Source organism: Apteryx mantelli, unplaced genomic scaffold (assembly GCF_036417845.1).
Source record: "Apteryx mantelli isolate bAptMan1 unplaced genomic scaffold, bAptMan1.hap1 HAP1_SCAFFOLD_111, whole genome shotgun sequence".
NCBI lineage: Eukaryota > Metazoa > Chordata > Aves > Apterygiformes > Apterygidae > Apteryx > Apteryx mantelli.
In genome coordinates this window covers 53,736-66,008 of record NW_027118468.1, presented here as the reverse complement: position 1 = coordinate 66,008, position 12,273 = coordinate 53,736, and the positions used below count along the sequence as shown (strand labels likewise).

The 12,273-nt window shown below is 50.7% G+C and overlaps 1 long non-coding RNA gene across 1 annotated transcript in view; it reads left to right on the top strand.

The window, feature by feature from the left end:
- Positions 1-7,647, top strand: part of LOC136995513 (uncharacterized) — a 78,455-nt gene extending 70,808 nt beyond the window's left edge. Inside the window, exons 2-4 of the long non-coding RNA XR_010887070.1 lie at positions 6,466-6,639; positions 6,832-7,013; positions 7,612-7,647. This is a non-coding gene — a long non-coding RNA (uncharacterized lncRNA). The remainder of the gene's footprint in view (positions 1-6,465; positions 6,640-6,831; positions 7,014-7,611) is intronic.
- The last annotated feature ends 4,626 nt before the right edge of the window (positions 7,648-12,273 follow it).

The window sequence follows — 12,273 nt, the reverse complement described above, 5'->3', positions numbered from 1 at the left end:
ATATGAGTATGATGGACCCCGGTGGCCTGAACACGGAAGTTTAGATCCGGGTGTTATAGGTCCATTAATGAGATATTGTTAAGAACTTGAAAAATGGGATGAAGTACCATATGTTGATCTATTTTATGATATACGTAATCATCCAGATATGCAGAGAGAATGTGGAATGTTGTTGGTACATCCCGAAAAAAAGATAAAACAAAATGTGAAGGATGTGTAGGTAATAAGAAGTGTATGACTTGTTTGGCAATACAAAATTCAATAAGAGAGCCAGAGGATGTATCACTTTTAGCATCACCGACGGCCCCTGTGATGTCCGATATAGATGCAGGGGACGATAGTGATACTGATAGTATTAAGGCGGTAAAACCGTCAGAATCAATTAATACTGGAGCGATCCAGATTAAGTTAACACCGAAGGGTTCGCCAGGGCATTCATCATGCCCAAGACAAGCGCAACGAACCCCAATTGCACAGAGAACAAGACAAGGGAGGAAGGAACAAGAGCAAAACAGTAAAGTATTATTAGCCCCTTTACGAGAGGCAATTTCGGGGACTGATAAAGTATATGGGAAAGTTCCTTTTTCCCCAGGAGATTTAGTAATTTGGAAGCAATCAGCTGGAAAGTGTACAATAATAGGGAAAAAAAAAAAAACCCACAAAGAGAAATCAGGCAGGATTATTAGCAATGTTACAACGAGTAAATCAAGGAATAAGAGGCAGAAGTAGAGGACGAGGTCGAGGAGGATACAGGGTAGGAGGCATGCGGGGAATACCTCAAAATCAGCTAGGGATAAATCAGTGTGCGTTTTGCAGACAACAGGGACATTGGAAAAATGAGTGCCCAGTGAAAATGAATTTGGCCCAGCAGACTTCAGTAGGAGGAACACCAATGGCAGAAACAATGATGTTAGGACATTTGGGGCAACATAGTAGCTGACTAAGTGATGGATTAAAAGTGACAACAGAAATTGATGGGGAAGAGAAACAATTATTGGTAGATACTGGGGCAACTTATTCTGTTTTAAATACTTGTTTAGGAAAGATAGGAGATACGATGATAACTGTGGTAGGAGCTACAGGAAAAACAGAGCAACGGCCCTTTCTGCGGCCATTGCATCTAAATTTTAGGGGTAAAGAATTAGATCATGAATTTCTCTATGTACCGGATTGTCCTACATCTTTGTTAGGACGAGATTTATTGTCAAGATTTAATGCTAAAATAATATTTGAAAATGGAAAAGCTAAGTTGCAGATACCTGAGGAAGAAATAGCTAGAATATTTATAGTAAAAGAAATAGCTAATACAACAATACCAATAGAGGTAGAAAACGCTGTAGTACCATGGGTATGGGAGACACAAGTACCGGGATTAGCGAAAGCAGCAAAACCTGTCATAGTAGAATTGAAAGAAGGTGTCCAACCGGTAAGAGTTAGACAATATCCTATACAGTTAGAAGCTAGGAAAGGGGTAGCACCATTAATTGCAAAATTTTTGATGCACAATGTGTTAGAAGAATGTGAATCTGAATATAATACACCAATATTTCCTATAAGAAAACCTAACGGAGATTATAGGTTAGTTCAAGATTTAAGAGCTGTAAACGAAATAGTTAAAGATATACATCCAGTAGTAGCAAATCCTTATACATTGTTAACATCTGTGGCAGAACAATTTAGATACTTTTCTGTAATTGATTTAAAAGATGCTTTCTTCTGCATCCCATTGGCATTACAAAGTAGGAAATTATTTGCGTTTGAATGGGAAAATCCGGATACAGGACGAAAACGACAGCTGACCTGGACCAGGTTACCACAAGGCTTCAAAAACAGTCCTACAATGTTTGGGAATCAGCTGGCACGAGAACTGGAGGATTGGAAGGAGCAAGGATATTTTCAATTACCATCAAAAGCATACTTATTGTTGCAATATGTGGATGACATTTTCGTGGCGACAGAAAGGTATGAAAACTGCATTACTGTTACAGTTGCGTGATTAAATTTACTGGGACAGAGCGGTTATCGAGTTTCTAAGGAAAAAGCCCAAATTGCCCGGGAAAAAGTGATATATCTGGGATGTGAAATTTCCCAAGGACAAAGACGGTTGGGGGTGAATAGAATACAAGCGATTTGTGCCATCCCTGAACCTAGAAATTTGCACGAGTTACGAACTTTTCTAGGAATGACAGGGTGGTGCAGACTCTGGATTTTGAATTATGGACTGTTAGCCAAACCACTGTATGCAGCTTTAAAAGAGCCACAATTAGTTTGGAGTTTAGAGTGTAAAAGGGCTTTTCAAGACTTAAAACAGGCTCTGCAAGAAGCCCCAGCATTAGGATTGCCTGATTTTGACAAAAACATTTCAACTCTTTGTACATGAGCGGCAACGACTAGCGCTTGGAGTTTTAACTCAACGAATTGGATCATGGAAGAGACCGGTGGGCTATTTTTCCAAGCAGTTGGATATGGTAAGTGCCGGATGGCCTTCTTGCCTCCGAGCAGTGGCTGCTACTGTAATGTTAGTCCAAGAAGCTAGAAAATTGACATTGGGAACAAAAATGGAAGTATTTGTGCCCCACATGGTGATTGCAGTTTTGGAACAAAAGGGGGGTCATTGGTTGTCATCCGGTAGAATGTTGAAATATCAGGCAATATTGAGAGAACAGGATGATATATTTTTAAAGATAACAACATGTTTGAATCCCGCTGAATTTTTAGGTAGCAAAATAGAGGAAGGCGAGCTGGAACATGATTGTATTGAGGTGATCGAACAAACTTACGCCAGTAGGGTAGATCTGAAAGATATTCCCCTTGTAAATCCTGACTGGACATTATTTACAGACGGTAGCAGCTTTGTTGAGAATGGAACACGATATTCTGGATATGCTGTGGTTACTAAGCTTGAAGTAATTGAAGCAAAGGCATTAATGCCAGGAACGTCAGCGCAAAAGGCAGAACTGGTCGCTCTAATTCGGGCTTTAATACCGAGTACGGATAAGAGAGTGAATATTTGGACAGATTCTAAATACGCTTTTGGAATAATACATATACATGGAGCTTTATGGAAGGAAAGAGGATTGTTGACGGCTCAAGGTAGTATTATTAAATATCGAACCGAGATCTTACAGTTATTAGAGGCTGTGGTACTACCTCAGCAAGTGGCTGTAATGCATTGTCGAGGACATCAGAGGGATGGCAGCGATGTGGCACAAGGAAACATGAAGGCAGACCAGGCAGCCAAAATTGCTGCACGGCAAGTATGGACTGAATTAGCTCTAATACCTACTAAGGTAAGCCCGATTACTGCTCATCTCTCTGTAAATCCCTTTTATACCCAAGAAGATGAAAAATTAGCCGATTTGGTAAAGGCACAGAAGAATTCACATGGATGGTATGTAACAGGTAATGGACAAGTAGTAGTGCCTGCTACAATTATGAAACGAATAATACAAACTGAACATAATAAATGCCATTGGGGAGCAGAAGCATTGGTGCAGTTTTTAAAGCGGAGCATTATATCTGCACAAATGTTAACAATAGCAAAAGGGGTGAATGCGAAGTGTCCAGTATGTTTAAAGAATAATCCGGTAATACGAAAACAAATTCCAATGGGAACTTTGAAAGTGGGAATAGAACCAGGTGACTATTGGCAAGTGGATTTTGCAGAATTACCTAAATCAAAAGGGTTTAAGTATTTATTGGTATACGTATGTACCTTTTCAGGGTGGCTAGAAGCATTTCCCTGTAGAACGAATCAAGCTAGAGAAGTAGTAAAAACTTTGTTAAAAGAGATCATACCTAGATTTGGGGTACCTTTAGGAATTTCTTCAGATCGAGGCCCACACTTTATAGCTAAAATAGTACAGGAAATTAGTGAAATGCTTGGAATTAGCTGGGATTTACATACACCATGGAGGCCACAATCTAGTGGAAAGGTAGAAAGGATGAATCAAACATTAAAAGGACAAATTAAAAAGATATGCCAGGAAGCTCAAATCCAATGGCCACAGGCATTGCCCCTTGCTTTATTGAGAATTCGTATAAAACCTAGAGAAGGGTTGTCTGTAAGTCCCTATGAAATTCTGTACGGTAAGCCATATACTGCACCAACGAAGGGAATGGGAAGTGCAGATTTACACCTCCAAGGAGATCAAGATGTTTATAGTTATATAATTTCTTTAAGCAGATTACTCACAGCCTTACGTGCCGCGATCATCTGGAATCGCCCTTTGCCGTTGGAGAATCAACCAGGAGACCAAGCGTATGTTCGAAATTGGCAAACGGAGCCTTTAAAGGAACAGTGGCATGGACTTTATTTGGTGCTATTGATAACATTTACCGCTGTGAAAGTAGCAGGAATTGATAATTGGATTCATTATACCAGAGTGAAGAAGGTACCATCACAATGGGGGGTAAAAATGATCACTCCTACAAAACTGAGATTTACATCTTGGTAATACTATGCTGGGTAGGATTAAGTAATGGTTTCGCTCAAATAATACATACATATGCTACTGTACATATAGAAGAACGAATGGATGTAAATTTGACTTGTGATTTTGTTGGAGATATGAGAAGTTCAATCCAAGACATTAGTTGCTATTGGCAGAAGAATGAGTCCAAATTGTCAACTGGGTTTACGATCCGATGGGATAGTGATACACGAAGGGGTACTATGATTTTATCATTGCGAAATGTAAGTAAGACAGATGTAGGAAACTACACCTGTATTGTTTGGATTAAAGAGAGTTTTGATTATGGAAAAAGGGCATTAGAGGTTACTGCAAAATCAGAACCTATGCAGAAAAGAAACAGAGCCAGGAGAGAGTTAAAAGATTTGGAAAAAGACGAAATGCAACCAATACAAATAATCCAGGCGCCACAACAGGAAACACAAGAAAATCTAATGCAAAAGAAAGTTAGCTGAAAAACACCCAGTCTAGAACTGTACAAAAGTATACACTTGTGACACCCCGAAAGTGAAGTTACCTTTCCACCTGTGGTCCTTGCATTAAGGACAGGTTGTGCCTGTAGAGGAATTAAATACTCCATGAGTGAACCTGTAATACAATTCGGAGTGAGAACAGATTGTAGAACTACAATCAGGAGCACAGGAAATTTAGTTTGGGTTACAAGTGATGGACAATGGACGACTCACCTCCCCTTGGATGGGTTGGTGACTGAAATAACTTTAGGGTTACCAACTCTCTGCCCAATTTGGAAGAAAGCGCCATTTAAGGGTAGATTAGAAAATTTATGGATAATGAAGAGAGAAATAAAGGATGATGATGATTGGCAAGAACCATCATCCGGTGTGAAGTTAGGTTGGGCTTTAGAATCATTGTTTGCTCCAATTAGTACTTATCGGAATAGAGAAATGTTGTACCGGTTGTTAGGACAAACGGAAAGGCTAGCAAGAGTGACTAAAGAAGGATTTAAGGAAATAAACTTACAATTACAGGCAACCACAAAAATGACCCTGCAAAATAGAATGGCATTAGATATGCTGTTGCTAAAAGAACATGGAGTATGTGGTTATTTACGAGATAAGATTGATCATTGTTGTGTACATATTCCGAATGTTACAGCCGCGGTAGAACGTGATTTGTCTCAGCTAACGCAAATTGAACATGCAACTGAGGAAGAAAGAGAAGAAAGTACCCATAATTGGGTTGCTGCTTTAGCAAAGTCATTTGGATTGAACATCTCTGGTTGGGTAGCATCTTTAATTCAATGGTGTATAATAATTATAATTATTATGTTAGCTATTATGGGAGTGTTGCGTTTGATTCAAAATATTGTTAATAAGGAACGGCAACACTTGGGGAAAATTTTAAAAGCTGTTACCAGGAAGAATCATGAACTTCCCCCGAGATATGAAGACATTGGAAATAATTCATTGCAGCTACAATCACCAGTTTGAGACGGTCCAAAGAATATGGAAATCTGCGGAACTGATGATGAAAATCCTTGCAGTCTGGAAGACTTGAAGTATTTTCAAAGGGGGGAATTGTTACATTATATTGATTAGAATAGGTTATACTTGGTAGACAAGATGAAGGTATAATTGCAGGTGTTGGGTACAGTACAATCTGATGAAGTGGGTACAGTACAATCTGATGAACTGGGTACAGCACAATCTGATGAACTAGGTAAATGATAAGCAAATCTTGGCAACAGTAACTGAAGAAACTATAAATGGGAAACAATCATGTAGCTTAGCAATTCTGTTGATTATGTTACGTAACCGAACACTATAAATATTAACCAAGTTAAACGGGGATTTGGGATTCTCAGCTTTGGACATGAGTCCCTGAGACCCCGGGCCCCGAATAAAGCACCGCATATAACTGCTTTCGTAGTTATGTGTTTCTTTACGGGCAACACACGGGAAAGAGAAAAAGAACGCGTGTAAATCGAAGTGTTTTGTTGGAAGCGAAATGCAATTTTCTGTCTTTGTTACAGAGGCGGAACCGACAATAGCAAATGCTGACAAAGAGCAAAGCCGGACGAGCGAGCGGTTTTTTGCGCTTACTCCCAAAGGGGCGGGCTGAAAGGAGGAAGCAAAAATGCAGCAGCGGACCCTCGATCTCCCCAGAAGCTGCGACAGTAGGAGGCGTTCTGGCCCGGGTAACCAAGGTAACTCTTGATGCGGAACGTTCGTTCTTTCGGCCTCCCTCCCGGAGGCAGCGCTGAGGACTAAGCGACCCGTTGCTGCCCTGCGCCTCTTGTTAACCGTAGCTGCCTTAGTTTTGCTTCGGTCGTTTGTATTTTGTTTTGTTATCGTACACGCGTACGTAGAAAAGGAAAGATAGGATATTTAATTTTTAGATTCGTTGCTACGGCTGAAGCTGAAGAGACAGAGAAACGTAAGCGAGCCGAAGTAATAAAATTAAAGGGAACCGAGCGAGAGCCGTCTCCGTCGCCCCGAAAGGGAAAGCCCGTTCCTCCCGGTGAGGAAGGTTCGCCGGTAATAGCGATCGGAATAACAGATGAGCGACATCTAACGGAAGGTGCGTACGCGTTACGGAAAGGACGCTGCGTCCATCCGTTTCCGTGCGCGTGACTCTCTGCATCTGTGAAGCGTCGTGCTTTAAGAGCTCCAAGACGGCAAATTCCCGTCTTCGGGGAACGGCGGTCAGGTGGCCAGAGAGAGAGGGAGAGGCAAGCGTGCGAATTGTAAAACGAAGAGGTGGCTTTCAGGAAGGCTCATTTAGCGCGACCCCAGGTTAATTGCCTGGCAATGGTCTTTGGGGCAGCAGGAAGACGGCAGCTCGAAGAAAAGGTAAAGCCTTGCGGAATTAGGACTCCTTCCTTCTCGTGTAGTAGATCCGCTTTTGTGCTTAGAAACAACTTTGGATTGTTAATTTCTGCTGAGCTTTGAATACGTCACGTCACGGACTCTTAGGCGACACGGGGGAGTTCAGCTGCGCAGCCTGCCAGAGGAACGTCGCCCACGAGGCCTCGCTAGCCTTGAGGAGCTGTAGGCGCCGATGCACGTGGCTCGTTCTGTCGGGCGCGCAGAGGTTTGCTTTGGCTGCCGAAATTTCAGCTTGGCTTTGCGCCCTGTAGCGGTGGTATTTTTGTATTTCTAAATTGTGTTAATGCTAGGCGTTCGGCACATCGGGGAACGACTGTGTGCTGCCGTGAAGAACTGCAGGCTCCCGCCCTCAGCCCGCTCTCGGCAAGTTATCGGGTGTCGAGAGCGGCCGGGAGACTCCGAATGCCGGCGGAAAGGTTCTCTGCCCGCTCCTGACGAGGAGCCTTCGGCCGCGGGAAGGTCGGCGGCGTCCTTCCCGGACTCGTGAGTAATAAGCCGCGGTTCGCGGGCCGGCAGGGGAGGGGAGGGGAGGGGAGGGGAGGGGGGGGGGGGGAATAGCGCCTGGTAGCCCGGCGGCTCCGGCGTCGCCGTTGCTAGCGGGGCCCCGAGGTCCATGTGAAGCCTCAGCTGCCTGTCGGGAGCTTTGTTTTGGTGTGTTTACCTGGCAAAAGCAGCGAGGGAGGCCTCAAAGAAGAATTTTCGTGCCTAGGTGGGTAAGCTGCGACCCCAGCTGTCTTTGCCTTGCTTTGCCGCTTAGTGTCGTAACGGCGACTTGGGAGCCCGCGATAAAAACCGTTCCGGGGCCGAAGGGAGGCCCTGCGTTTGCCCCGCTTGGGAAACCGTCGTTAAAGCTTGGGGGGGGGGGCCGAGCTCCGAAAGGAGACTCTGCCGGTGACCTCGGTGGTCCGATTCGTTTGCAGGCTGACGTTCCGAGGGCCGGCGAGCGGAAGAGGAGCAGCTCAGCCCGTTCGGTTGATTTCGGCGATCCTGTTTTAAGGAAGCGCGTAAGTACAGACGGGGTCTGGGAGGCTTTTCGCCCGAGACGGGAAAGAGCGAGGAAGACTGGAGAGCGTGGAAAAACTAGGTGCCGCGGGTACTGAAGCTGTTAAGGGCTGAGAGAATTTGGGCTTAAGCATCTGAAAGGGGCTGCTAACGCGCAAGGAGCGGTAAAATACCATCGCTGGACAGCAGGCTCCTTTCCGGCCCTCCGTCCCCCTCTGCAGCCTTCTCGTTCTGTTTGTTTCTGTTCCTCTTTTCTGGCTGGGCTGTGCAGCGATCCCGGAAGGACGTGTCTTTTGAGGTGTGCCTTTGCGAAGGTGGTTCGGCTGCCTGGGGGGATGGATCAAAGCCTTTGAGGCTCCCTCCGATCTGTTTCATTTCCTTTTGAATTTCTTCCTTTCTTTGCTTTCTCCTAGGGCGTCTGTCAGCTAACGAGTAAAGAAGATGGAACGGCCTGTCCGCAGAGGAGAACTGACGCACGGTAAACGTGAATACGCTAGACCTCCGCTACGTCACGGGCGTTTGTTTACGTCCGTGCGTTCCAATCTCTAGTTGCGCATTCGGGACGCGGCATCTGCCCGCTATCCGACTCCTCCGTGTAGCGTAGAAGGCGCTGTACAGCTGCCGGTCTCTACGGGAGGTTGTTAGTGAGAAGGAGAACGGCGTATTCCAGCTCGCGACCGCCAAACGGGCTCCTTTAGGTCCGCTTTCAGACTTGGGGCCTACTTCATCGGTCCGCTTGGACGTGGTTTCTTGGGGGGAACGCTAGTGCTTTCCCTGTGCTTTTCCTGCGTCGAAACCGGTAGTTTATAGGCCAGAGCGGTTATGCCGTACCTTCCTTTGAGAGGCGTTTCGTCCGCGTCTCGGGCTTCGGGGAAAATCAATTGGACGGAATTGCCGAAGGCGCGCCTTGAAATAGGCGGTAAATCTAGAAGCGTGTCTGAATCGCGAGGGGCTCGTAACTTGGTCTTTGTCCTCAACGTCTGCTTTTCTTTCGCTCTTATTGCAGGCTTCCCTCCAACGATCGGCGTCGCTGCGGCGTCTCGTGTTTCACGGGCAGCGGTCTCTGCTCAGTAAGGACGTGAGAACTCCTGCGCTCCCGGAGAGCCCGGGATCCCTGCTCCGGGCTGGTCATTTTAGGCCTTTGTGCGGAGCGTTCTTTCTAGCTACGCGCCCCGCGTGAGCCTCTCCTTCGGCCGTTTTCCCAAGGCGGCGGAAACGCTTCTGGGAAACGCCGTCGTTTCCGAAACGTTTCGCCGTGTCCTTGCCGGTAGGGGATACCGTGAGAGCGGGCAGAGGCGGCCGACGTCTGTGCGAGGAAAGAAGCGTGGCGCAAAGAAGGGACCTCTTTGGCCCGCCTGGTCCGCTTTAGAGAGTTTTCTTTTGGACCCGAAGATCGGGTCTGCGAGTGCCGCGCTCAGCGCACGCGTTTGTTCCCCCCCCCCCCCCCCCCCCCGTTCTTTTAGCAAGACCGTGCGTGTCCTCGAGCTGTTTGTCCCGAGGGGGCAGTCGCTGCGGGAATTGCTGGGGAGGCCCTGACGGCGGGACGTGAAAAAGACGCGTTTGACCGCGTGCGTGCGGCCGAAGGAACGTCGGCCCAAGAATCCGAAGAAGACATGCCGCGTGCCAGCATCTCGTACCGTTTAATAATAAAAACCGAGCAGTCTGTCAAGCAAATAGCGCGGCTTGCTTTGGGCTGTTTATTTTGTTTAACGATCAGTAAAGGCGAGAGGTCGAAAGTTCTAAAGAAGAACGGCTGCTTCTTGGAACGCTTGCAAATTGTCCCGTTAAGTAGGTGGGTGGTTTTTTTGTTTTCGTTTTGTTTTTTTAAGTGCAGCCTCTGACTCTTTTTTGTCTGTGGAGTATTTTGCAACGATGTTCAAAGGAAAGCGCTGTTACTGAAGCCTCTAGGAGCAGCGGCTCGAGCACGACACGCGGCGACGCTGCGCCTCGCAGCAGGCGCTGTAAATAAGGGCAGATGAGCCGAGGCGAGGGTGGTGAAATGTCTGCAAAGGGCGGGCGGGGGGGCTCTGCAGCGGTGTGCGCGTGCCGGGGGCGGCCGCGCGCCCTGCTGCCCTCGGGGCGTCAAAAAAGCAGTACGGCACGGAAAGGGGGGCGCGCAGGCGCACGGCGGCCGGCCGCGCGCCCTGCTGCCCTCGGGGCGTCCAAAAAGCGGTACGGCACGATAAAGGGGGGCGCGCATGCGCACTGGGTTCCGCCGTGCTCACTGCTGCCACCCTGTGTCCAAAAATCGGTACTTCACCCTGTGGGGGGGGCGCGCGTGCGCACAGCGTTCCGCCGCGCTCACTGCTGCCACCCTGTGTCCAAAAATCGGTACTGCACCCTGTGGGGGGGCTCGCGTGCTCACTGTGTTCCGCCGTGCTCACTGCTGCCACCCTGTGTCCAAAAATCGGTACTGCACCCTGTGGGGGGGGCGCCCACGCGCACAGCGTTCCGCCGCGCTCACTGCTGCCACCCTGTGTCCAAAAAGCGGTACTGCACCCGGTGGGGGGGGCGCGCATGCGCAGACAGCCGGCGCGCACATGCTCAGTGCCGGTCGCCATGTTTGCTGCTGCTCTCCGCCGTTTCGGTAACGGGTAAGCGAATGGAGCGTGCTCGTCGCCCCTTCCCGGTGCTCTTGGAGCGGCCACGGGCTCGGGCAGCCTCGGGGCGCTCGCTGGGAGTCCCGGGCTGCCGCGGCGGGCTGCGGTTCGCACGCGTGAGCCGCCCGGCTGCAGCGCCGCGGCGCGAGCATGCCATTGCGGGTCTCGCCTCCCTTCGTGCTCCCCCCCGCCCCTCGGGCTCCCCGGCTCCCCCCCGCCCCTCGGGATTCCCCGCTCCACCCGCCCCTCGCGCTCCCCCCCGCTTCTCGGGCTCCCCTCGCGCTCCCCCCCACCCCCGCGCTCCCCCCTGCTTCTCGGGCTCCCCTCGCGCTCCCCCCCCGCTCCTCGGGCTCCCCCTGCTCCCCTCGCGCTCCCCCCCGCTTCTCGGGCTCCCCTCGCGCTCCCCCTGCTCCCCTCGCGCTCCCCCTGCTCCCCTCGCGCTCCCCCTGCTCCCCTCGCGCTCCGCCCCGCCCCTCGGGCTCCCCCTGCTCCCCTCGCGCTCCCCCCCGCTTCTCGGGCTCCCCTCGCGCTCCCCCCCGCTTCTCGGGCTCCCCCCTGCTTCTCAGGCTCTTCTCACGCTCCCCCCCGCTCCTCGGGCTCCCCTTGCTCCCCTCGCGCTCTGCCCCGCCCCTCGCACTCCCCCTGCTCCCCTCGCGCTCCCCCCCGCTTCTCGGGCTCCCCCCTGCTTCTCAGGCTCCTCTCGGGCTCCCCTTGCTCCCCTCGCGCTCCGCCCCGCCCCTCGCGCTCCCCCTGGTCCCCTCGCGCTCCCCCCCGCCCCCGCGCTCCCCCCCCGCTTCTCGGGCTCCCCTCGTGCTCCCCCCCGCTCCTCGGGCCCCCCTGCTCCCCTCACGCTCCCCCCCCGCCTCTCGCGCTCCCCTCGCACTCCGCCCCGCCCCTCGGGCTCCCCTCGCTCCCCCCCGCCCCTCGGGCTCCCTCTGCTCCCCTCCCGCTCCCCTCGCTCCCCCCCGCCCCTCCCGCTCCCCTCGCTCCCCCCCCCCCCGCGCTGTCCGAGCCGGCACGTGCGCGGTGCTCAAGCGTCACTGCCGCCGCAGTCCGTTGGCGAGCGGCGCATGCGCGGCGGCGGGGAAGCAAGATGGCGGCGAGCAGGGAGGGCGTTTTCGCTCGGCGGCGGCGGCGGCGGCGGGTGAGTGCGGAGGTGGCGTGGAGTGAAGGATGTGGGGCCCCCGGGTGAGGCGAACGCATAGGTTCGGGGGGCGTCGGGCTGCATCCTGCCCGCTGCGGCCGTCGCTGCGTGGAGGCGGCGGTGCGGGGCGAGTGGGGCGGCGGGCTGGGACCCGGCGCCGCGCCGGGAGCGCGGGTGTGACTTTGCGTTTTGCGTGCGCGGCGTTT